At 45.4% G+C, this 23,752-nt stretch overlaps 1 protein-coding gene and 1 non-coding gene across 2 annotated transcripts in view; one reads left to right on the forward strand and one right to left on the reverse strand.

The window, feature by feature from the left end:
- The window catches only part of LOC124595216 (leucine-rich repeat-containing G-protein coupled receptor 5-like), a 377,880-nt gene that overhangs the window by 263,393 nt on the left and 90,735 nt on the right, over positions 1-23,752 (reverse strand). The gene's annotated exons all lie outside the window — the stretch shown is intronic.
- Trnas-cga lies at positions 13,459-13,533 on the forward strand. The gene has a single exon. It is a non-coding gene; the product is annotated as a tRNA-Ser (tRNA).

Below are 23,752 nucleotides of genomic sequence, written 5' to 3' on the forward strand. Positions count from 1 at the left end.
CTCCGGCGCATAGTGTCTGTACTCAACCGTTCAAGAAATACTCACTATATTTTTGCAATAAAAGTACTAAGTTACTATGTCCAACGCTACCTTATCGACTCTTTCTGACACGAAGCACATTTCTTGCTCCGAGGGTGAGATTACCACCATGCCATCAGGAAAGTTTTCCTGGTATCACATCAGTAGCTCTCCACTCTCCGAGTGGCACTGCGCCAGCATCCGACACAGCGTCCCTACCGGACTCACTAGATGCCGTTTCTCTAGGAATGTCACGGGAGTCCCCCTCCTCCGTCTCCTCGGCTATACTTACAAAAATTGTTTCCGATTACTAGTTCTTCTGGTACTAATCTTCCGTAGACTCTTGGCCATTCGCATCGTTGGAAAAGCCACTTTTTGATCTAGTTCTTGTAAACCCAAGCGGCGTTTCTCCATCTGAAGCGGCCGCTAGAACTTGCTGGTCGGTAATCGGTATGCATGCGACAGCACGCGTACCTAATATGTTCCAAAACGCCGCGCAACGGGGGTGCTCATACCTCGGGTTCTGTTGGTGATAAAAAGGGAGTGTCAAATGTTTTGGATGGCCTTTGGGCTAGGAACCATTTGTATGTCCAACAGACGGATCATCGTAGTGTCACTATCCTACATTACTAGGTCAAAGTACGAATATTACACACTTTCTTCCGCTTAGGGAAATGCATTAGATCGGTTTGCTATTTTTGAATTTGAGGTGGTCTTACGTGGGCTTAATGGGACTTCTGGAAGCACAGTTCATGGTCGGTTGTCGGGAAAAACTCAAGAAGTGTTTTTTAAAATATATTTTCGCCGTCACCAGCGGACCAAAACCCAGTCGAGGATTCCAAGACGGCTATGCACAGCAAATGGCTGTAATTTTTACGATATATTCCGAAGATCCCAATCACGAACAGTCGTGAAAACGTTTTTGATATTTTAATGCGTTTTCAACATACAGAGGGGCAAAGTTATCCCACTTCTACACGTAAAATCCGGTATGAGGCGAAATCTAAATAATAAATGACTGCGGAAAATTGCTCACATTTTAATAGTATACTCTCTAGGCATTTATCTAGAAGATCCATCTACCCTTTTTCAAAAATCTTTGTAATTATAGAGAAAGACCACAAAACCTTGATTTTTGGGTACCAAAACCTAACCGCGGATTCCGGAACGGCTACACACAGCAAATAGCTGCAATTTTTGCGATACATTCCTAAGATCCCGATATCCACCAACCTAGAAACTTTATCCGTTTCCGAGATACAGAAGTTTAAAGTTACGCCACCTCCACACGTAAAACACGCACGCAAAATGTGGTGTCAGGCAAAAACGTAGTTTGTAAAGTGACGTAGCACGGAGAAATATGCTGTAAAGCGAACCCCTTGTTGTAGTAATGAAGAACATGCAACTTTTTTTGCACGTAAATTTCAGTCTGCGGTGTAAAATTAGTTTTGCGTTATTTAAGTTTCACATAAGTAAACTATATAAATTTTACTGACGAATACATTTCTTTTCATATGACTTCATGCCCTGCTGCACCAGGGAAAAAAGAGAATTAGGGGAAAACTGATCCTATCAGAGCACAGAAAATGTCATTATATTCCTCTTTATTTAAAAGAGTTTGATTCAAAAGTGGGGTAATGGCTGCCTCATTCTATCTTTCTCAGCATTTTTAAAAAAAATTCCAAGAATTTTGGCATGCGAACATATTCGCCATTTTTTATGTTGGGAGAGAAGAAGATAGTGGTACTGACAAAGGGGCTGGAAACTAATAAATACTGGGATATAGTAGATAGTCGATGTGTGGTAGAAATAACGAAGGAGACAACGGTAGTGTGAGAGAAAGCGAAGGACTCCGTGGCTGTGGAACATAGTTGACAGTGAAAGAACAGTGCGAGGAAAAGAGGGAAAGAGACAGTGGCAGTGGAGAGGAATAAAGAGAAAGTGGAAGTCGATGAGAGCCAGTGGTGATGAGAGACGAGTATATGACAAAGACAACGAGGAAGACAGAGATAGTGAGGGCGAGACGAGACAGAAGCAGTAGAATGAGAAATTAGAAGTAAGAGAGAGCAAGAGGGAAACAGTGACAGTGAGAAGAAATTGTAGTACTAGGACCGAACGAAGGGGACTGTGGCTGTGACGCGGGAGAAAATGACAGAGGGACACAAAGACATAATGACTGTGAGTTGGGCTGAATGAGTGAGTGAGAAAAGGCAACTGGGAGTGGATGTGTATGGGAGACTTACAGCGATGGACTATTGACTTGTGAGTTACAGTTAGAGGAGCTTGTGGGAATTTGAGGAGAGTTGCATATTTTTTCAATATGTTTGCGTGGCAAAATGTTTGGGAAAATTTTTTAAACGTGGTGAGGAACGTACAATGATGCAGGTGGTACCGATATTTCAGTTGAAGTCTTTTAAAGAAACGGAACATATTCGCATTTTCGTGCTCCGATAGGAGCGTGTTTCCGCTGGTTCCTTAAGATTTCTTTTAACTGATACTGACTTCACTTTCTTGCTCAACACAGCTTGCATTTTGATGTAGTTTAACTTTGGCTATATTGTTCGCTAGACCATTAAGCAGCCGTCAGTTTTCCTCATTACAGACTGTTAGATCGTAGGTCCACTCCCTGTCTAAATTCAGTGTATTGATCATATTCAAACAAACTACTTTTTGGTGTGTCTACTAATACACAGTTGCACGCCTGTGTCCTAATCTTGTTTACTGGTCGGTGCAGAAGCCGTTTGCGTCCGTCATTTCCGTTTCTGTGGTAGTGCCGACCGTGGCGGATAATGTGGGCAGGGAATGAGAGCAGCGGACGGGATGAGATGGTGTGTTCAGCACTTACGTAGTTAGCCGTGTTGCGCTTACCGCAACCTGGGAGACGACGCCACTGCAGTAACGCAGAAAGCCCAGACCATGCGAAACTGTCTAACATCAGATTTTCCTTGTTTCTCGGATCCGTCAGTCACACGCTGGGCTGACGAATATGGCATGTGATAACTTCCAAAATGAGATTTTCACTGTGCAGCGGAGTGTGCGCTGATATGAAACTTCCTGGCAGATTAAAACCGTCTGCCGGACTGAGACTCGAACTCGGGACCTTAACCTTTCGCGGGCAAGTGCTCTACCATCTGAGCTACCCAAGCACGACTCACGGCCCCTCCTCATAGCTTCACTTCCGCCAGTACCTCGTCTCCTACTTTCCAAACTTCAAAGAAGCTCTCCTGCGAACCTTGCAGAACTATCACTCCTGGAAGAAAGGATATGGCAGTAGCTCAGATGGCAGAGCACTTGCCCGCGAAAGGCAAAGGTCTCGAGTTCGAGTCTCGGTCCGGGACACGGTTTTAATCTGCCAGGAAATTTCATGTGATAACTTTCCCAACGCTTCCTCACCACATACCTTACCGGTCTAACCAGCACTTCGAAATTCCTTTTTTTCAGCTACTGACTTCGTGTGGCGTCAATCTGCTCTCCAAATGTGAAACGTCAAACATTTAGAACATATTCAAGGAAACCGTGTAAAGGTAATCGCTGGATGCGATTAAATAATTACCATGGGTCGAAAATAATTGATCTGCTGATGCCGTTGTGTTCTTCAGTCCGAAGACTGGACTCATGTGGCGCTCCACGTTAGTTTATCCAGCGAAAACCCTTCACTCCTGAAAAACTAGTGCGTCCAGTACCCATCTGAGTCTGCTTACTGCATTCATACCCTGGTCTGCATCTATAATTTTTACCCTCCACACCTCCCTCCATTGCAAAATTCACGAATCCTTGAGGCCTCAAAATGTATCATCTGATCCCTTCTTTTAGTGAAGTTGTGCCACAAATTTCATTATCCCCAGTTTGATTCGTTACCTCTTCATTAGTTGTTCGGTCTACCTATCTAGCCTTCAACACTCTCCTGCAGCATTTAAAAAGCTTCTTACCTGAATTGTTTACCGTCCACTTTTCACTTTCTGTCAAGGCTACATCCTCAGAAAAAGCTTACAAAGATTTAAATTTGTATTCAATGTTGCTAAATTTTTCTTTATTCAAAAACGCTTTTGTTACTGTTTCCAGACTTTATTTTATATCCTCTCTACTTCGTCCATCAAGACTAAGTTTGCTGCCCAAACAGCAAAAATCATCTACTACATTTATTATCTGTTTTCCGAATCTAATTCATTAAGCATCGCCTGATTTAATTCGGCTAAATTCTGTTATCCTTGTTTTGATTTTCCCGACATTAATCTTACAGTCTCTTTTTCGAGACACTATCCATTCCATTTGGCTGCTCTTCCAAGTCCTTTACCGTGTCTTACAGAATTACTGTCTTGAGCAAACGTCAAAGTTATTATTTGCCTTCCTTCAAATTTAACTCTTTCTCCAAATTTCTCTTTGATTTCCTTCACTGCTTGCGCAATGTACAGACTGAATAATACAGTGGATAGCTTACTACCCTTTCCCACTCCTTTCTCAACCACGATTTGTCTTTTATATCCTGTTGTGTTTTTGTTGTGGTATTCAGTCCTGAGACTGGTTTGATGCAGCTCTCCATGCTACTCTATCCTGTGCAAGCTTCTTCATCTCCCAGTACCTACTGCAACCTACATCCTTCTGAATCTGCTTGGTGTATTCATCTCTTGGTCTCCCTCTACGATTTTTACCCTCCACGCTGCCCTCCAATACTAAATTGTTGATCTCTTGATGCCTCAGAGCATGTCCTGCCAACAGATCCCTTCTTCTAGTCAAGTTGTGCCACAAACTTCTCTTCTCCCCAATCCTATTCAACACCTCCTCATTAGTTATGTGATCTACCCATCTAATCTTCAGCATTCTTCTGTAGCACCACATTTCGAAAGCTTCTATTCTCTTCTTGTCCAAACTATTTATCATCCATGTTTCACTTCCATACATGGCTACACTCCATACAAATACTTTCAGAAATGACTTCCTGACACTTAAATCTATACTCGATGTTAACAAATTTCTCTTCTTCAGAAACGCTTTCCTTGCCATTGCCAGTCTACATTTTATATCCTCTCTACTTCGACCATCATCAGTTATTTTGCTCCCCAAATAGCAAAACTCCTTTACTACTTTAAGTGTCTCATTTCCTAATCTAATTCCCTCAGCATCACCCGACTTAATTAGACTACATTCCATTATCCTTGTTTTGCTTTTGTTGATGTTCATCTTATATCCTCCTTTCAAGACACTGTCCATTCCATTCAACTGCTCTTCCAAGTCCTTTGCTGTCTCTGACAGAATTACAATGTCATCGGCAAACCTCAAAGTTTTTATTTCTTCTCCATGAATTTTAATACCTACTCCGAATTTTTCTTTTGTTTCCTCCACTGCTTGCTCAATATAAAGATTGAATAACATCGGGGAGAGGCTACAACCCTGTCTCACTCCCTTCCCAACCACTGCTTCCCTTTCATGTCCCTCGACTCTTATAACTGCCATCTGGTTTTTGTACAAATTGTAAATAGCCTTTCGCTCCCTGTATTTTACCCCTATCACTCTCATATTAACCACAGCGCGGTTTCAGTACAAGTTGCAGAAATCTTGTTGCTCCCTGTATTTCACAACCGTTATGTAGGTAGAGTCCTCTTTTGTTCTGATCTACAAACACAACTGTCAAACGTCCTCTCTCAAAACTCGTCAGTATTTACCGCAGACACTGTAGCGATCATTTCCATGATGTCAAACTACTTCGACTGAAGAAAATTTTTATCTTATTTGACTAGTTAAGTGTAATCTCATCTCTCGACAGCCCGGCAATACCGAAGGACAAGAACGTTAGTCTAATGAATATATCACAGAAGGTGGTTGAGCTGCAGCGGTATAAAGCTTAGATGAATTTCATCTGTTCCGCGTTTCAGATGTGTCATGTCCAGTTGATGCATACACTGATGAGTAAATCCTTTACAGATTCCAAATTCTGGGGATGTTGACTACTACGTCTCGTCCTGTGCTCCAAATAGGCCCAGACATTTTCCGTGGAATTATGACACGGTAATTTAGCGGGCTAGTCGGAGGTGCAATTGGGTGCTTGAGTGTTCGTCCAACCAGGAACGTTTGCGTGCAGTCCTGTGAACACGGCTGCTGTCATCTTGGAAGACGGGAGTGTCCACAGCACACCCAGCACGAAGTGGTGGTAAGAAAGAACGACATAGTGACACCGAGAATGTTGAAATAAATGTCGTGATTCATGCTCATGGTAACCTGATTGGAGCTCCCAAGTCATGGTACGAAATACATTTCCAAAACATCACGAGATCATCTCCGGCCTGAACTGAAGCCTCCACAGACGGCGGGATAAAAGCTTCATTGAGCCTCGGTGAATTTGACTCCTTGCATGATTTGGAAAGGGACAAAATCACGACACGTCGGACCGCATTACACAGTTACAGCCAGCTGCTGTGTAGTTTTTGTGTTGTTTGGCCCGCTGAAGATATGAACATTTACGTGCCGCTGTGAGTAGCCGCCTTTTCCGAGATACAATTCTCTAAGTATCCATTGCATACAGTTTCCTTCGTAACTTTCTTTCGAAAACTGGCTGAGATGGATCGGCGTTCACAGACAGCAGCAACTCCTGTCAGGGGTCACTTGTTACTGAAAAGGCGTGGCACTCGTTTCCGGAGCCTGTGTGTTAGGATGTTTTTACGGCCACTGTTCTCATGTCGCACGACAGAAAAGCGAGTGGTACAAATTTCCTCGCATACAAAGTGGACGTTACCCGATGATGCACCGTAAGATCTGGCACCTTCAGTCACGGTGCGGTCAAAGGCACGTCCGAACGCGGTAACGGCTTCCTGCCATTATGTCACGTTTCCACGTCAGCCCATCTTATTGCGGTGTTCCCATGGAGCTGCTTGGCGCATACACAGCACTTCACTGTAGGGATGGAAAATCCAACCGGTTAAGACCGATACTGGTATTTTAGTGCTGAATAATCGGTATTTTTCGATATTTATTTGGTCTCAGTTATGACAGGGTTTCCTTTTTTTTTTGCAGATAACTCAGTGAAAAGCCGGTATATTAATTTGCCACAGATACTGCGCTAGAATTTTGATTTTTAAATAAGCCTTGTTTTGATGAATGAGTAAGTTTATTCGTCAAATTTTCATTGCTTTCAAATATTGGCCTATTACAGAAAAAGGGCAAAGCGATCACGGCGGTTTTAATAGAAAAGTTGTCAGTTGGAAACAAGCAACAAAGACATGACACAAGATTCTGTACAGCATTACTGGGACAATATTGTATACGTTTCTCTGTGACTTCGCCCATTACACTTGTCGCCACCTGTCGCGAGAAATTGATTGTACTGCAGAATGGCACCATCCCTTTGTCTGGAAGTATTTTACGATGTGCAGTAGCAGTGAAGTACAGTGCTCCATTCCCTTTAACAAATTAAAAACGCCAGGAGGCACAACAAACTTGCGACATGACGCACTCAAGAAAACGACGCACCACGAAATAATCATCCAGATGGGACGGACATTGGGAAGGTGTGATGCACATATGTAGATAAACAAATGATTACAACTTCAGAAAAAATGGATGATTTATTCAACAGAAAGAACTTCACAAACTGAACAAGTCAGTGAGACGGTCCATCTCTAGCCCATATGCTAGGAGTAATTCTTCTTCGCATTGATTGATAGAGTTGGATGTGGTTCTGAGAGTTTCCTGCGATATTGTGTCCAACTGGCGCTTTAGATGGTCAAAATCCTGAGCTGGTTTGAGAGTCCTGCCCATAAGGCCTTAAGGGGAGGTTTATTATCTTTGGCTCGAAAAAAGCATGTTCTTTGAGAATTTTTTCTCGGGATGTGTTATAGATATCAATGTCAAATTTGGTCAAAATGTTTATTGATATTTCTTCTACAAACTGGAATTTTTTTGACCGGAAATGTCGAAGAATAAAGGCGGAAGTGCCGTCGGAACGAAACAAAATTTCGATGTAGACCTCCACGCGCGGTATGTCACAGGTCAGCCGGCTCGTCTGAAATCAGAGTTGAGTTGACGTTAGCGAAGTGTATAAGGTTCTTTAGGAGTTGTACCTCGCTTAAATTATTTGGACCATAGGAAACAAAATGGCAGCCATTTGAAAAAAATAGGGTTTTTTTCATCGATTTTTCGACTTCGTCGGCCAAGTAAAAATATTTATAGTTGATAGATTGGAATAAAAGTGGTACAACTCCTAGACAATTTAGTTAGCTTCGTCGGGAACAAAGAAGATTTGAAGTTACCATACTGCGCGATAAAGAAAACGTCATTTCGAGAAAAATGCGGTTGAAGTTTTGACTACATATAAATAGAATATAATGCAACTTACGTTCAATCTGCTATTTCGGGTCCATAAATTAGTCCTTCCTCTTTCTCATAGAGGGCGTTCTGCTCGATCTGGGCCATCCTGCGGTGCTCCAGAGGCCGGTGACAAGCGGTTTTCGGCCTCTTGAATCCGGTGGTCGTCCGAATGCTTGGCGAACTGCCTCGAATAGAGTCCCAGGGTGACACCCATCGTTGTCATGATCTTCAGAATTGCTGAATACCCTTCGTTGAAGCTGCTTACTGCAGGAAAGTCGATATCTCCACAGTGTTCGCACCAGAATGCAAATGCTTTGGGGCTAACTCCCAAACATACGCGTTCAAACTTTTATTTGAATTTGGTACGTGTCCTCCCAAGCACCGGTACAATAACTCGTCCTCCGAAAGAAAAAAACTGGTGCGTGAAAAAGGCCGATTTCAGGCAGGTACATTTTTTTGTTGAACCGCGAATAACAAACATTTCCGTTCCGTATTCGGAAAAACTGTTTCAGGGGTGGATCCTAAACACTTCTATGGATCCAAAAATGCAATTTAAAAAAATAGATTTTTTGAACCAAAATATAGTAAACCTTTCCTTAAACGTTCTCAATTGGGGAGACATCCGGCGACCTTGTTGGCCAAGAGGGAGTTTGGCAAGCTCGAAGACAAGCCGAAGATACTACCGCTGAGTGCGGGCGGGCATTATTTTGCTGAAATGTAAGCCTAGGATGGCTTGCTATGAAATGAAATGGCACCCCAGACCATCATTCCTGGATGTCAGGCTGTACGGAGGGCGACAGTCAGGTTGGTATACACCTACTTTCCTGGGCATATCCCAACACGTCTTCGCTTGTCATCAGTGCTCAATTCGAAGCGAGACATCAGCCGCGCGGGATTAGCCGAGCGGTCCAGAGCGCAGCAGTCATGGACTGTGCGGCTGGTCCCGGCGGAGGTTCGAGTCCTCCCTCAGGCATGGGTGTGTGTGTGTTTGTCCTTAGGATAATTTAGGTTAAGTAGTGTGTAAGCTTAGGGACTGATGACCTTAGCAGTTAAGTCTCATGAGATTTCACACACATTTGAACATTTTTGAGACAGTTCTACTGAAGTCAATGAGATTCCAGGCTGAACACGTGTGTGGAGACAAGCGGGACACCGGGTGGGATACTAACGCGACTGTCGCCAGCCATATGCCCGGCAACCAGGGGTGATGTTCTGGGGTATCGTTCCTTTTCATAGCAATACGTCTTTGGTTATCATCCTCGGCACCTTTGCAGCGTAGCGATACGTCGACTGTATTCTACGCCACGTTTTGTTTCCACTCATCGCAACTCATCCCGGGCTTATATTTCTGCAAGATAATGCTCACCCGCACACGCCGAGAGTTTCTACTGCTTTCCTTCTGGCTTGGTAATCCCTGCCTTGGCCAGCGAGTCCACCGGATCTCCCCCATCTGAAAACGTTTGGAGCATTATGGGCAGGACACTACAACCAGATCACAATTTTGACGATACAACGCGCCAATTGGACAGAATTTGGCACGACATTCCTCAATAGGACATTCAACAAGTCTGTCAATCAGCGCCAAGCCGAGTAACTGCTTGTATAACGACCAGAGGTGGACCAACGCGGTATTGACTTGCTCAGTTTGTGAAGCTCTTCTCTTGAAGAAATCATCCAATTTTTCTGGAATTGTAAACATCTGTTGGTCTGTAAATGTATGTCATATCTACCCATTTCCGTCCCATGCGGATAACTCCTTGGCGGTGCGTCGTTTCGTCTCAGAGTGTATAAGGAGGAAAAAATACACATTGTTCCATGGAAGGGAAGATAAATTTGATGTATTTATAATTTCACTGACGTACTGCAAATAACAGCAAAAAATCAGAAACTGGTTATTCTGGATATTATGCAACAACACAATAAATTTAAATCACAACAACATAATCAATCGGCGATAGTGGAATACCACCGTGACTCTGGACAATCCATCAGGTTCCAGGAAGCCCGAGTACTGGCGAAAGAATCGTGCATGCGAAACGCAAAATACAGGATGATGATGATGATGATGAAGTCCCATACTCCGTGACGGAGCGTAGGGGAACGATACGGGAGACCCGCACCGCCGTACTAGGCAAGGTCCTAGTGGAGGTGGTTTGCCATTGCCTTCCTCCGACCGTAATGGGGATGAACGATGATGACGAAGAGGACACAACAACACCCAGTCATCTCGAGGCAGGAAAAATCCCTGACCCCGCCGGGAATCCAATACGGGAGGCGATCGAAATTATTAAGCAGCCTGACAACATCAACAGAGAAGATGGCGACAACCTCCCGGCGTCCTGACTGCCAGCCATCCCAGTCCAACGGGCCTCGAGCGGTCGCGGGGCAGAAGCTACACGGGACTCGGACGTATCTGCACAAACAGCTGTAGAGCAACTGTCAGTCCACTTCCGCGCACACCAGGAGGAAAACTTGCCGGCCAGAAGCCGAACGCTGATTGGCGGACAGCTACCAATCGATGACAACATGGACATCCACGAATAGCCTCTTTCCTTCCATCTTCCATTACGTCATGACTAGCCATTCATATTAGAGGGCCAATTAAAAGTTTTACAACAGTGACGTCAGACATCGATAGTCTGTAATAAATAGAAGCACCTATCCCCATGCAAAACCAGTCGTGCCCTGAGGAAGGCCGTTGCAATTCGGCCGAAACGTCGGTTTTAGATTATTATTGCTGTCAGTTTTTTAGCAATGACGCGGCATAATACCCAGAAGAATTTTAATCACTATGGCACCGGCCGCAGAAGCCTGCGTTCTTATATCGGAAACTGGTTGTTTCAGAAACTGGTTATTTTGAGCGGTTGCAGGACTCAGTTTAAACTTGAGATGCCTTCTCGCCGGAGGTTCGACTCCTTCCTCGGGCATAAGTGTTTGTGTTGTTCGACCTAAGCAGTTTGGTCCCTTACGAATTAACACACTTTCGAACATTTTTGAACTTGAGATGAAAAAAGTGGTGTAACCAGATACTGGTTATTTTAGCGATAACCGCCAGTCCTACTTCACAACCACGACTTGCGCCAGCGGTGAAGAGTCACATGCTCGTGGACTAAGAGTTCTACATCATCTAAACATCTCCAAGGTGTCCTCTTGAAAGGTAGTGATGGGCATTTCGTCTGGCGAGTTTAGTAATGTAAAAATAAAGCGTATGACATTCGAAAGGCGTGTACAGCAAACAGAGGCAGTGACGGTTGAGACAGCCGGCAGAATGCAATCGGCTTGCTGGGTGGGAACGCCCAGGCGCCGCCAGCGCAGTTCCGGGGCGGGGCGGGGCAGGGCGAGCTACGAGGGGCGTGCGCGCCACACCGGGGCGCCACTCCCACTGATGCGACCGACCACCTCCCGGGCTTTCGGCAAGGCAGCGGACGAGAGTACCTGAGACAACAACAGTCGAATTTTCACAACGTCCGTGACACGTAAACCAAGTACACACACCTTCAGTACTCTCTGCCCTAGGTCTGCAAACGAGCACAGAGAGTCTCTTTACTTGCTACTTCACCAATATGATAGGTGCGACAAGAAATTATAGTACATGAATCAAAACCCTCCAAGCCAGCAGCGGCAGGAGCAGTACTACCAGCTCTTACAACGGCAACAGTAAACCAACTGTCATCATGACTGAAGGTGCCATTATTGGCGATACTAATATTAAAATTACAGCCTACAAATACACGTGGTCCATCAAGAAAAGTATTAGCAACTCCTTCCAGTTTATTTTTTTCTACACCCACTTCAGTGCCACTCTTCGTTTCAATATTAGTATTCCTCTTGAAAACAGTTGCACGATGACGCGCACATCGACGGCGCCCTTAGTCCGGAATAGCTCAGTAGTTCCGTTCAATACAGTTTCCTGTGTCCGATCCAGACTGGCAGTGAGACCAGATGTTCCACTGATTATTACATTACTGGCCATTAAAATTGCTACACCAAGACGAAATGCAGATGATGAACGGGTATTCATTGGACAAATATATTATACTAGAACTGACATGTGATTACATTTTCACGCAATTTGGGCGCATAGATCCTCAGAAATCACTACCAAGAACAACCACTTCTGGCCGTAATAACGGCCTTGATACGCCTGGGCATTGTGCCAAACAGAGCTTGGATGGCGTGTACAGGTACAGCTGCCCATGCAGCTTCAACACGATACCACAGTTCATCAAGAGCAGTGACTGGGGTATTGTGACGAGCCGATTGCTCGGCCACCATTGACCAGACGTTTTCAATTGGTGAGAGATCTGGAGAATGTGCTGCCCAAGGCAGCAGTCGAACATTTTGTGTCTCCAGAAAGGCCCGTACAGGACCTGCAACAGGCGGTCGAGCGTTATCCTGCTGAAATGTAGGGACCGAATGAAGGGTAGAGCCACGGGTCGTAACACATCCGAAATGTAACGTCCACTTTTCAAAGTGCTCTCAATGCGAACAAGAGGTAACCGAGACGTGTAACCAATGGCACCCCATACCATTACGCCTGGTGATACGCCAGTATGGCGATGACGAATAAACGCTTCCAATGTGCGTTCACCGCCATGTCGCCAAACACAGATGCGACCATCATGGTGCTGTATTCATCCGAAAAAATGACGTTTTGCCATTCGTGCACCCATGTTCGTCGTTGAGTACACCACCACAGGCGCTCCTGTCTGTAATTTAGCGTCAAGGGTAGCCGCAGCCACGGTCTCCGAGCTCATAGTCCATGCTGCTGCATACTTCGTCGAACTGTTCGTGCAGATGGTTGTTGCCTTGCAAACGTCCCCATCGGTTGACTCAGGGATCGAGACGTGGCTGCACGATCCGTTACAGCTACGCTGATAAGATATCTGTCATGAAACTTCCTGGCAGATTAAAACTGTGTGCCCGACCGAGACTCAAACTCGGGACCTTTGCCTTTCGCGGGCAAGTGCTCTACCATCTGAGCTACCGAAGCACGACTAATGTCCGGTCCGCACAGCTTCACTTCTCCCAGTATCTCGTCTCCTACCTTCCAAACTTTCGCAGGAGAGTTTCTGTAAAGTTTGGAAGGTAGGAGACGAGATACTGGCAGAATTGAAGCTGTGAGGACCGTGCATGAGTCGTGCTTCGGTAGCTCAGGTGGTAGAGCATTTGCCCGCGAAAGGCAAAGGTCCCGAGTTCGAGTCTCGGTCCGGAACACAGTTTTAATCTGCCAGGAAGTTTCATATCAACGCACACTCCACTGCAGAGTGAAAATCTCATTCTGAAGATACTTGTCATCTCGACTGCTAGTGATACGAGGCCTTTGGGATCCAGCACGGCATTCCGTCTTACCCTCCTGAACCCACCGGTTCCATATTCTGCTAACAGTCATTGGATCTCGACCAACGCGAGCAGTAATGTCGCGATACGATAAACCGCAATCGCGATAGGCTACAATCCGACCTTTATCAAAGTCGGAAACGTGATGGTACGCATTTCTCCTCCTTACACGAGACATTACAACAACGTTTCACTAGGCAACGCCGGTCACCTGCTGTTTGTGTATGAGAAATCGGTTGGAAACTTTTCTCATGTCAGCACGTTGTAGATGTCGCCACCGGCGCCAACCTTTTGTGAATGCTGTGAAAAACTAATCATTTGCATATCACAGCATCTTCTTCCTGTCGGTTAAATTACGCGTCTGTAGCACGTCATCTTCGTGGTGTAGCAATTTTAATGGCTAGTAGTGTATTATATACACGTTAGTAGTGTGTGGATAAGTTGAGAATCTGGGTCTGGGAGAGGCATGCTACATTAGTCCGTGCAGTTGCATTGACCATTGTGTCCGGATGGCGCAGTAGTCAGAGCATTTGCCTAATAAGAAGGAGATCCGGATTCGAATCCCGGACTGGCACTGATTTTCAACTTTCCTGATTTAGATCAATTCCCACTCGTAGCCAATGTCTGTCACTCCTTTGTGTCTTAATCGAACACCCATCGATATCGACACTGTAATGATAGTTTCCAACGTGGAAGACAACAGTGTTCAGCGCATCTACGAGCTGGTACAAGAAAGTTACCGGGATATATTAATTAAAATTACTACTTCTTACCCAGATCTTTTGAGCACCATCACCTTTGTAACATATGCAATGTTTCTGCCATTTTCGGAATACGACGACGTGCTGAAAAGTAATGGCTCCGAATTTTTTATGCCTCAACTCTTAAAGCTTTTTAAGTAAAACAAAGATTATTAACATTCTACATCTTTATTCTTCAAGCCTACATATTTATTTCTCAATATAGCTACCCTGGCGACGAACAAATTTCTCCCAGAGACCAATTTGTTGATACCGTCACTGTAGAATGTTTGACTGTACTGATGGAGTCACAACCTCACCTCTGCTTACACGACTTCACCGCTATCGAAGTGAAATTCTCGAAGGTTTTCTTTACGTTTTGGAAAGAGATGAAAATCGGATGGGGCCAAATCGGGACTGCACGATGAGAATGGCGAATGATCGATGCTAATGAACTCCAGGCGTCGGATTGTTGCAGACTTCGCAGCGCTCGTTTAGCTACTTCTGGTTTTGGATAGTACGAGTACAACAACAAGAACATAGATCCTGGAGGAAACTACTGACACTGTCCAGTCGCATTAACGTGCACCGCATGTGAAATGCGTGAGTAACCACCTTTTTCAGCATTTTCAGAGTCAGTGATGTTCCGGGAGGTACCGACAGAGATGTGGAGCCACGCCAATTACAGTGCTGTGGCCAACTGTGCTAGGTTTCTCCGTTGAGGATCCGTGACGCGAACAGTCCGATCGAGGAGGTCCCACAAATTCTCGATTGGATTTAAGTCCGGGGACTTTGGTAGCCAGAGGAGTACGGCAAACTCATCGTGGTGCTCTTAGAACCACGGAAGTATTGTCCTGCTGGTATATACCACAGCGTCGAGGAAAAATAAACTGCATGTAGGGATGGACAAGGTCCCCCAAGTATAGATACATACTTGTATTGGTTTATTGTGTCTTCCACAAAGATGAGATCACCCAGGGAACGCCATGAAAACATTTCCCAGGTCATAACGCTCCCTCCTCCGGTCAGGATCCTTCCGGCGATTGTTGCAAGGTGTTCGCTTTCAGACGTTTCACGTCAACGGTCATCTGCCCGATGAAGAATAAAATGTGATTCATCTGAAAAAGCCGCTCAGTGGACGTCCGGTTGCTGTACTTGGGTGCGAATTTCAGCCTTCGTCGTTGATGAACAGCAGTCAGTACGGGAATATGAAACAGGCGCCTGCTGCGGAGGCCCATACTCAGCAACATTCGCTGGACGTTCGTTGAGGAGACACTGTTGGTAGCGCCTTCGTTCATCTTGGCGGGCACTTGCTTAACAGTTGCCCATCTATTCGCACGTACAGGTATCCGCAGTCGTCGTCCACCCCTGTCATCTGTGGCCAGTGGCGCACCACAATTACCTAAGTGCCAGTTTTGGATAGAGCCATTTTGCGGAGCACGGAATACTTCAACCACGGCGACCCGCGAACAGTTTACAAACGCAACCGACTTGGAAATGCTCCCATCATTCCGTTTTGCATGTTAGGTAAATCGTTCCGATTCCGCTTTACAACAACGACTGCACGCGACACGTTTCGTATATCCTGAACTGCTAGTAGGCTACCACCCCCTGCAGTCTGTGAGTGGTTATCGTACGTTAACGAATATAGGCAGTAGTCACATTAAAGAGAGTGGACCATGTACATACACATGCTATAAGACTGACTGAGGGATCACGGGAGCTGTAGGAGGTGAAAGTAGAGTGGTATGTTAGGGTGGGGACGAAGGGATGGTGGGTGGTGAGGCACGCTTGCGTCTTGTGTGTGTGTGTGTGTGTGTGTGTGTGTGTGTGTGTGTGTGTGTGGCCATGAAGTGACTCACAATCAACATGTAGCTCGGTAAACGTAAACACTATGAACATTAAACGCTATAGGCAGAAGGTTTCATTAAACGCTATAGTCAGAAGGTTTCGTCCTTTGGAAAAGTCACTTAATATACGGGGTGTTACAAAAAGGTACGGCCAAACTTTCAGGAAACATTCCTCACACACAAATAAAGCAAATATGTTGTGTGGACATGTGTCCGGAAACGCTTACTTTCCATATTAGAGCTCATTTTATTACTTCTCTTCAAATCACATTAATCGTGGAATGGAAACACACAGCAACAGAACGTACCAGCGTGACTTCAAACACTTTGTTACAGGAAATGTTCAAAATATCCTCCGTTAGCGAGGATACATGCATCCACCCTCCGTCGCATGGAATCCCTGATGCGCTGATGCAGCCCTGGAGAATAGCGTATTGTATCACAGCCGTCCACAATACGAGCATGAAGAGTCTCTACATTTGGTACCGGGGTTGCGTAGACAAGAGCTTTCAAATGCCCCCATAAATGAAAGTCAAGAGGGCTGAGGTCAGGAGAGCGTGGAGGCCATGGAATTGGTCCGCCTCTACCAATCCATCGGTCACCGAATCTGTTGTTGAGAAGCGTACGAACACTTCGACTGAAATGTGCAGGAGCTCCATCGCGCATGAACCACATGTTGTGTCGTACTTGTAAAGGCACATGTTCTAGCAGCACAGGTAGAGTGTCCCGTATGAAATCATGATAACGTGCTCCATTGAGCGTAGGTGGAAGAACATGGGGCCCAATCAAGACATCACCAACAATGCCTGCCCAAACGTTCACAGAAAATCTGTGTTGATGACGTGATTGCACAATTTCGTGTGGATTCTTGTGAGCCCACACATGTTGATTGTGAAAATTTACAATTTGATCACGTTGGAATGAAGCCTCATCCGTAAAGAGAACATTTGCACTGAAATGAGGATTGACACATTGTTGGATGAACCATTCGCAGAAGTGTACCCGTGGAGGCCAATCAGCTGCTGATAGTGCCTGCACACGCTGTACATGGTACGGAAACAACTGGTTCTCCCGTATCACTCTCCATACAGTGACGTGGTCAACGTTACCTTGTACAGCAGCAACTTCTCTGACGCTGACATTAGGATTATCGTCAACTGCACGAAGAATTGCCTCGTCCATTGCAGGTGTCCTCGTCGTTCTAGGTCTTCCCCAGTCGCGAGTAATAGGCTGGAATGTTCAGTGCTCCATAAGACGCCGATCAATTGCTTCGAACGTCTTCCTGTCGGGACACCTTCGTTCTGGAAATCTGTCTGGATACAAACGTACCGCGCCACGGCTATTGCCCCGTGCTAATCCATACATCAAACGGGCATCTGCCAACTCCGCATTTGTAAACATTGCACTGACTGTAAAACCACGTTCGTGATGAACACTAACCTGTTGATGCTACGTACTGCTGTGCTTGATGCTAGTACTGTAGAGCAATGAGTCGCATGTCGACACAAGCACCGAAGTCAACATTACCTTTCTTCAATTGGGCCAACTGGCGGTGAATCGAGGAAGTACAGTACATACTGACGAAACTAAAATGAGCTCTAACATGGAAATTAAGCGTTTCCGGACACATGTCCACATAACATCTTTTCTTTATTTGTGTGTGAGGAATGTTTCCTGAAAGTTTGGCCGTACCTTTTTGTAACACCCTGTATTTGAGCCGTGCTTGGCTCGCTCTCGTGCCATCACTTATTTTACATCCCGTTTTTTTGCGTGCTCCCACCTCGTTATGTTAGTTTTAATGTCTGTTGTCACTGAGTTGCTGCTTTGTCTGCCGGAGAGCGACAGCAGCAGCGCCTGTCGATATAGCCCTCATGTGTTATCTTTGCTGCACTGCTATTACTTCCCATTGTCGTCTGTCGTGGAGTCAGTTAGAACGCGCCAGGAGTGTGGTTTGGACCTGCCAGTCGGGGAGCTGGAACGCGGCACTAGTTCTGTCAGGTTGGAGCAGCAGTGAGGCCTGCATGTCCATGGCTCGCCCGACCGTTGCCACCACACATCACTTGAGCTGGGGACGGTCATCGTGGATCGTCGTTCGGTCGTCCTACCGGACGACGTGAATTGGCTCGCTGATCGCTTATGGGTTGGCTGTGTGAGCGTGAATCGACTACCGATTTGTCTTCGTGATTGCACAGCCACTACTTAGTGTCGATCAAGTCCAGTCCTCGTGCAAGTGTTTGTCAAACTGTGTGTTTAGTTGGTGTCATTTCCACTGGTAACTTGTTTTAAATGTTGACGGCGTACTGGCAGTGAGTCGGTCGGTTGGTGCGGATCAGACAGGAAATCTCCGCGCGGCGCAGTGGGCCGGGCCCGCTGGCGGTCTCTACGCAGTGTCGGAGTGTGTGGGAGCTGTTCCGATTGCTACGGGGTTCGTGGCTCACTGACCCAGGATATCAAAGTTAAGTGGTGATTTAATTACCGAAGCCAGACTGTTCACATTTTGCCGTTGGTTTTCGTGGTTGGCTGTTGGGGGTATTCCCGTGAGCAACAGCGAGTGTTCGAGTTGGTGACAGTTTGGCCACTATCCGGTGGAGTTTACCTGTATTTTGGTTATTTGAGGTCCAAGTTCACCAGCGGAACTTTCTGCCTTGTGGCCGTTAGTGTTCCGGTTACCTGCCCTGGCTGCTGATGTAAAATTCAGGCAGTGTCCTTTCCTTACTGTGTTGTTGCTGTGTGTGTAGACAGCTTATGCATACTTGGTTGTGGGCGGCTACGCCTTTTACGTTTTGGCTTTGGAGTTCCTTGTGCACTGGTCGAGTGGAAATGGAGTCGTCTTGTCGGTGGGTCCGTTGACTGTCTCTTGGTTGGGTTGCCGGCGGATCGGATATAGTTGAGCCGACTACCTGTCTCGCCTAAGCGAACGCTAATATTTCAAGTGCAGACCGACCCCCGGAAACTTCTGAGCGCCGCTGGCTATACTGCTTTTTCTTATTGGAGTTTGATTGTGATTTTAATTGCTTATAGCCGATGGTTTAAATTTGTATGATTTTAGTTGGGTTTTAAATAACGGGCCTTCAGCCGCTTTAAATGTGGAAGTTCCTTACTTGTCAAGTCTTGCATTGTTTGGGCCTTCAGCTTCATTTAAAATATTTCTTTTGGATAAAGCTTTGGACCTTCTGTCTTTTGAAAATTTATTGTAGTTGTGTTTTTCAATAATGGGCCTTCAGCCGCTTTAAAATTTGGGTTCCTTACTTGTTAAATCTTAGATTGTTTCGGCCTTCAGCCTGTGTAAAATATTGCTTAAATATAAAGCTTTGGGCCTTCTGCCTACTAAAAATTATTTTTAGTTGTTTTAAGTAATCGGTCTTCAGCCGTTTATAAATTCAAGTTCTTGTCTTTCAAGTATCAAACTGTGCGGGGCCTTCAGCCTAATTGAAGATAAGGCCTTCTGCCTTGTGTTTTTTTTAAATTAATTTTACCTGCAGTCTTAAATCATGGGCCTTCAGCCGTCTTTAAATTAAACGTTTGCTTTTCAAGTGTTAGATTTGCTGGCCCTTCAGCCAAGTTATAGAACTTACTTACGTGAGGCCTTCTGCCTTCTAAATATTCTGTTTTGAGTCTGAGTTTTAAGTTAATGGCTTTCAGCAGTTTGTAAATTTAAGTGGTTGTGCCCTTAAGGTATAAGATAGTGTGGCCTATTCAGCCGATAGCTCAGTTCAAAATTTTTGCTGTACTGTTTGGACAACTAGATAAAGTTATATGTGTTTGAGTGTAACTGACAGCCCCCTTCTGGCCCCTTTCCACAATTCCAACTACCTGTTCTGTCCTGCCGACAGGGCGTTTCAATATTATCCATTCGATTCCCTGCACTGAAGCCATTTTTTGTTTATACGACACCGGAACCCGTACATAAAACTCTTAAGAATTATTATATACACCATTTTGTCCCACGTACGAATTGAATGAGTTCGCTGTCATTTCGAAACTGTTTCTCTACGTGAGCTGCCCTTCAATCGTCTAACAGACATAATACATATGGTGTTAGTATGGGACTGTATGGGAGATGTGGCGCCACTATCCATTCTTGATAGTCAATGTGAGTAACATGTGGCATTGCATAACAGCGATGCAACTCCGTCCATTGCGTGCAACGCTTGTGTCTTTGTTCGCAACATACGTTTCAACTTGCCAGCAAAGGTAACGTTAGTCCATCGTTCGAACAAGCCTACCAAATCACCCCTGTGGGATTCCTCTAGAAGTCGCCATCGATTTCTTACGTGACCTGCAAACTGTGGTCTTTTTCGATGAATCCATCCTGAACGTCTCCCTTGCATAGCCTCTTTCCTCTTTGTTCTCGGAATCGGAATGAAACAACTAGTTTTCAGTACAGGTAATTTCAACAAGAAAACTTTGTGGAGAACAGAAATTTCTTAGATCATCACACATATTCTGCAAATGATCTTCGATATCAAGAGCGTGGGATCCTGTGATCGAAAATCTATCTACATCCGTAAAGTCTACCACTTAACTTACCTAGAGCGAATTCGACAATTTGCAGATTTAATAAGTTCCGTGGCTTAGATTTTTCGTAAACGTCTTTTAAAATTTAGACTATTCTAATTGCAACTCCTTAATACGTATGCTCACTAGATGACAAATGAAAGAAAAAGACAATACTGTGAGCACGCGCTGTCATACCGGCTACTAGGCTTTAAATGATGTTCTCCACTTATATTACTTATTGACTATTTTATTTAACTCTTAGCCATTAGTTAAAGTTTTAGCGCGCCACCTTGTGAGTCTTTTCTCACTGTGGCTCCACGGGGCCTTGACCCTTGTTTGTCAGTCTAGTTGCCGGCGTGACAGCGTGTGCTCACATATTGTAAATGGACCATATTTTTGTTCATGGGGCGGTTTCTTCGTGGGTAAGCTGTCTTCGTTACAGTTTTCCTGTTTAGCGTTGCTCCTGGCTTCGTTACTTCATATTCTCTTGAGTTGTTTCTGCTCACTGAATATACCTATTCGCCTAGGTCAGGTACTCCTTGCACGCATTAGTAGCTTACTTTTTCCTGTTAGCATTATCTGTTTCGTGTTGCTTCTAGGTGATGCAATAAAGCAGTGACAGTGGCTATTCAGCTGTTATCTCCTAGTTCTCTGACACTCGTAATCACGTCTGACGCCTCGGTTACGATTAGCAAGAAGTTTTTAGCGGTAAGTTCAGCTATGGTGCAATATTTTATGAAGTGAAATTTATACTCCCTGAAACACAGTCCAATCGGTGTATGTCTTGCTCCTGTTATTTTTAATTTATTCATTTATTATTGCCTTTCCTTACACAACAATTTGTAATTTCCCCGGATTGTCTGATGATACCTAGAACAGAAGAAACGCGTCACATTTGAAGATTGAATAAACCTATCTTGTGCAGCCAAGGCTGTTTTTTTCTGTTCTAAAGATCTGTTACGATTGCTCCACATGTGCCATTGATTTTAAGATGACAAAGGGGTAAAACTTGGAGGAAGAAGAATATGGAATCAGATTTGCAGACAACATGGTTCTTCTAGTAACGGATGAAAAAAATTGCAGGAAATAGTGGATGTCATTGAAGCTAAAAATAGAAGAGTTACGGAATAATAGCTACTGAAAGTGCAACGAAGAAATTAAAACCATGATAGAAAGTTGAAAGAGACATTTTGTAAGAAAAGGAGAGCTTTCTGTACCAGTGTGGACGAATATTTGAAGAAAATATTTATAAATTGTTTTGTATGGAGTGTCCTTCCGTATTCTGCTGAAACGTGTGTAATACAGAAGAAAGATTGGGCAAGGTTACAGGCTTTTGAGATGTTAGGAATAACTGAGAAATAAGTTGGATGAATAGGATGACAACTGTAGAGGTGCTGAGAGGATTAGGGAAGCAGACACAGTTGCAGAGTGTAATACGAAGAAGTACAACAAAGTGAATAGGACATATATTTAGGAAGAAGAATGGGGCTATAAAAACAGTCTTAGAGCGGTTTGTGCAAGCGAAGGCGAGGGAGGAAGAGATTTCAGATCATGGATAATGTGCTGGACGCGAGCAATGGACCACTATGAATGGAGACGCAAAGTAATAAACTAATACTGATGATGAATGTGTATAAATAACTAACTTGAAATGACGAAGGAGTTTTAGACGAAGACGCAAAGAAATTGATTTTTTACAATTAATCCAGTCCAAATACACTCCTGGAAATTGAAATAAGAACACCGTGAATTCATTGTCCCAGGAAGGGGAAACTTTATTGACACATTCCTGGGGTCAGATACATCACATGATCACACTGACAGAACCACAGGCACATAGACACAGGCAACAGAGCATGCACAATGTCGGCACTAGTACAGTGTATATCCACCTTTCGCAGCAATGCAGGCTGCTATTCTCCCATGGAGACGATCGTAGAGATACTGGATGTAGTCCTGTGGAACGGCTTGCCATGCCATTTCCACCTGGCGCCTCAGTTGGACCAGCGTTCGTGCTGGACGTGCAGACCGCGTGAGACGGCGCTTCATCCAGTCCCAAACATGCTCAATGGGGGACAGATCCGGAGATCTTGCTGGCCAGGGTAGTTGACTTACACCTTCTAGAGCACGTTGGGTGGCACGGGATACATGCGGACGTGCATTGTCCTGTTGGAACAGCAAGTTCCCTTGCCGGTCTAGGAATGGTAGAACGAAGGGTTCGATGACGGTTTGGATGTACCGTGCACTATTCAGTGTCCCCTCGACGATCACCAGTGGTGTACGGCCAGTGTAGGAGATCGCTCCCCACACCATGATGCCGGATGTTGGCCCTGTGTGCCTCGGTCGTATGCAGTCCTGATTGTGGCGCTCACCTGCACGGCGCCAAACACGCATACGACCATCATTGGCACCAAGGCAGAAGCGACTCTCATCGCTGAAGACGACACGTCTCCATTCGTCCCTCCATTCACGCCTGTCGCGACACCACTGGAGGCGGGCTGCACGATGTTGGGGCGTGAGCGGAAGACGGCCTAACGGTGTGCGGGACCGTAGCCCAGCTTCATGGAGACGGTTGCGAATGGTCCTCGCCGATACCCCAGGAGCAACAGTGTCCCTAATTTGCTGGGAAGTGGCGGTGCGGTCCCCTACGGCACTGCGTAGGACCCTACGGTCTTGGCGTGCATCCGTGCGTCGCTGCGGTCCGGTCCCAGGTCGACGGGCACGTGCACCTTCCGCCGACCACTGGCGACAACATCGATGTACTGTGGAGACCTCACGCCCCACGTGTTGAGCAATTCGGCGGTACGTCCACCCGGCCTCCCGCATGCCCACTATACGCCCTCGCTCAAAGTCCGTCAACTGCACATACGGTTCACGTCCACGCTGTCGCGGCATGCTACCAGTGTTAAAGACCGCGATGGAGCTCCGTATGCCATGGCAAACTGGCTGACACTGACGGCGGCGGTGCACAAATGCTGCGCAGCTAGCGCCATTCGACGGCCAACA

Source organism: Schistocerca americana, chromosome 2 (genome assembly GCF_021461395.2).
Source record: "Schistocerca americana isolate TAMUIC-IGC-003095 chromosome 2, iqSchAmer2.1, whole genome shotgun sequence".
NCBI classification, from domain to species: Eukaryota; Metazoa; Arthropoda; class Insecta; order Orthoptera; family Acrididae; genus Schistocerca; species Schistocerca americana.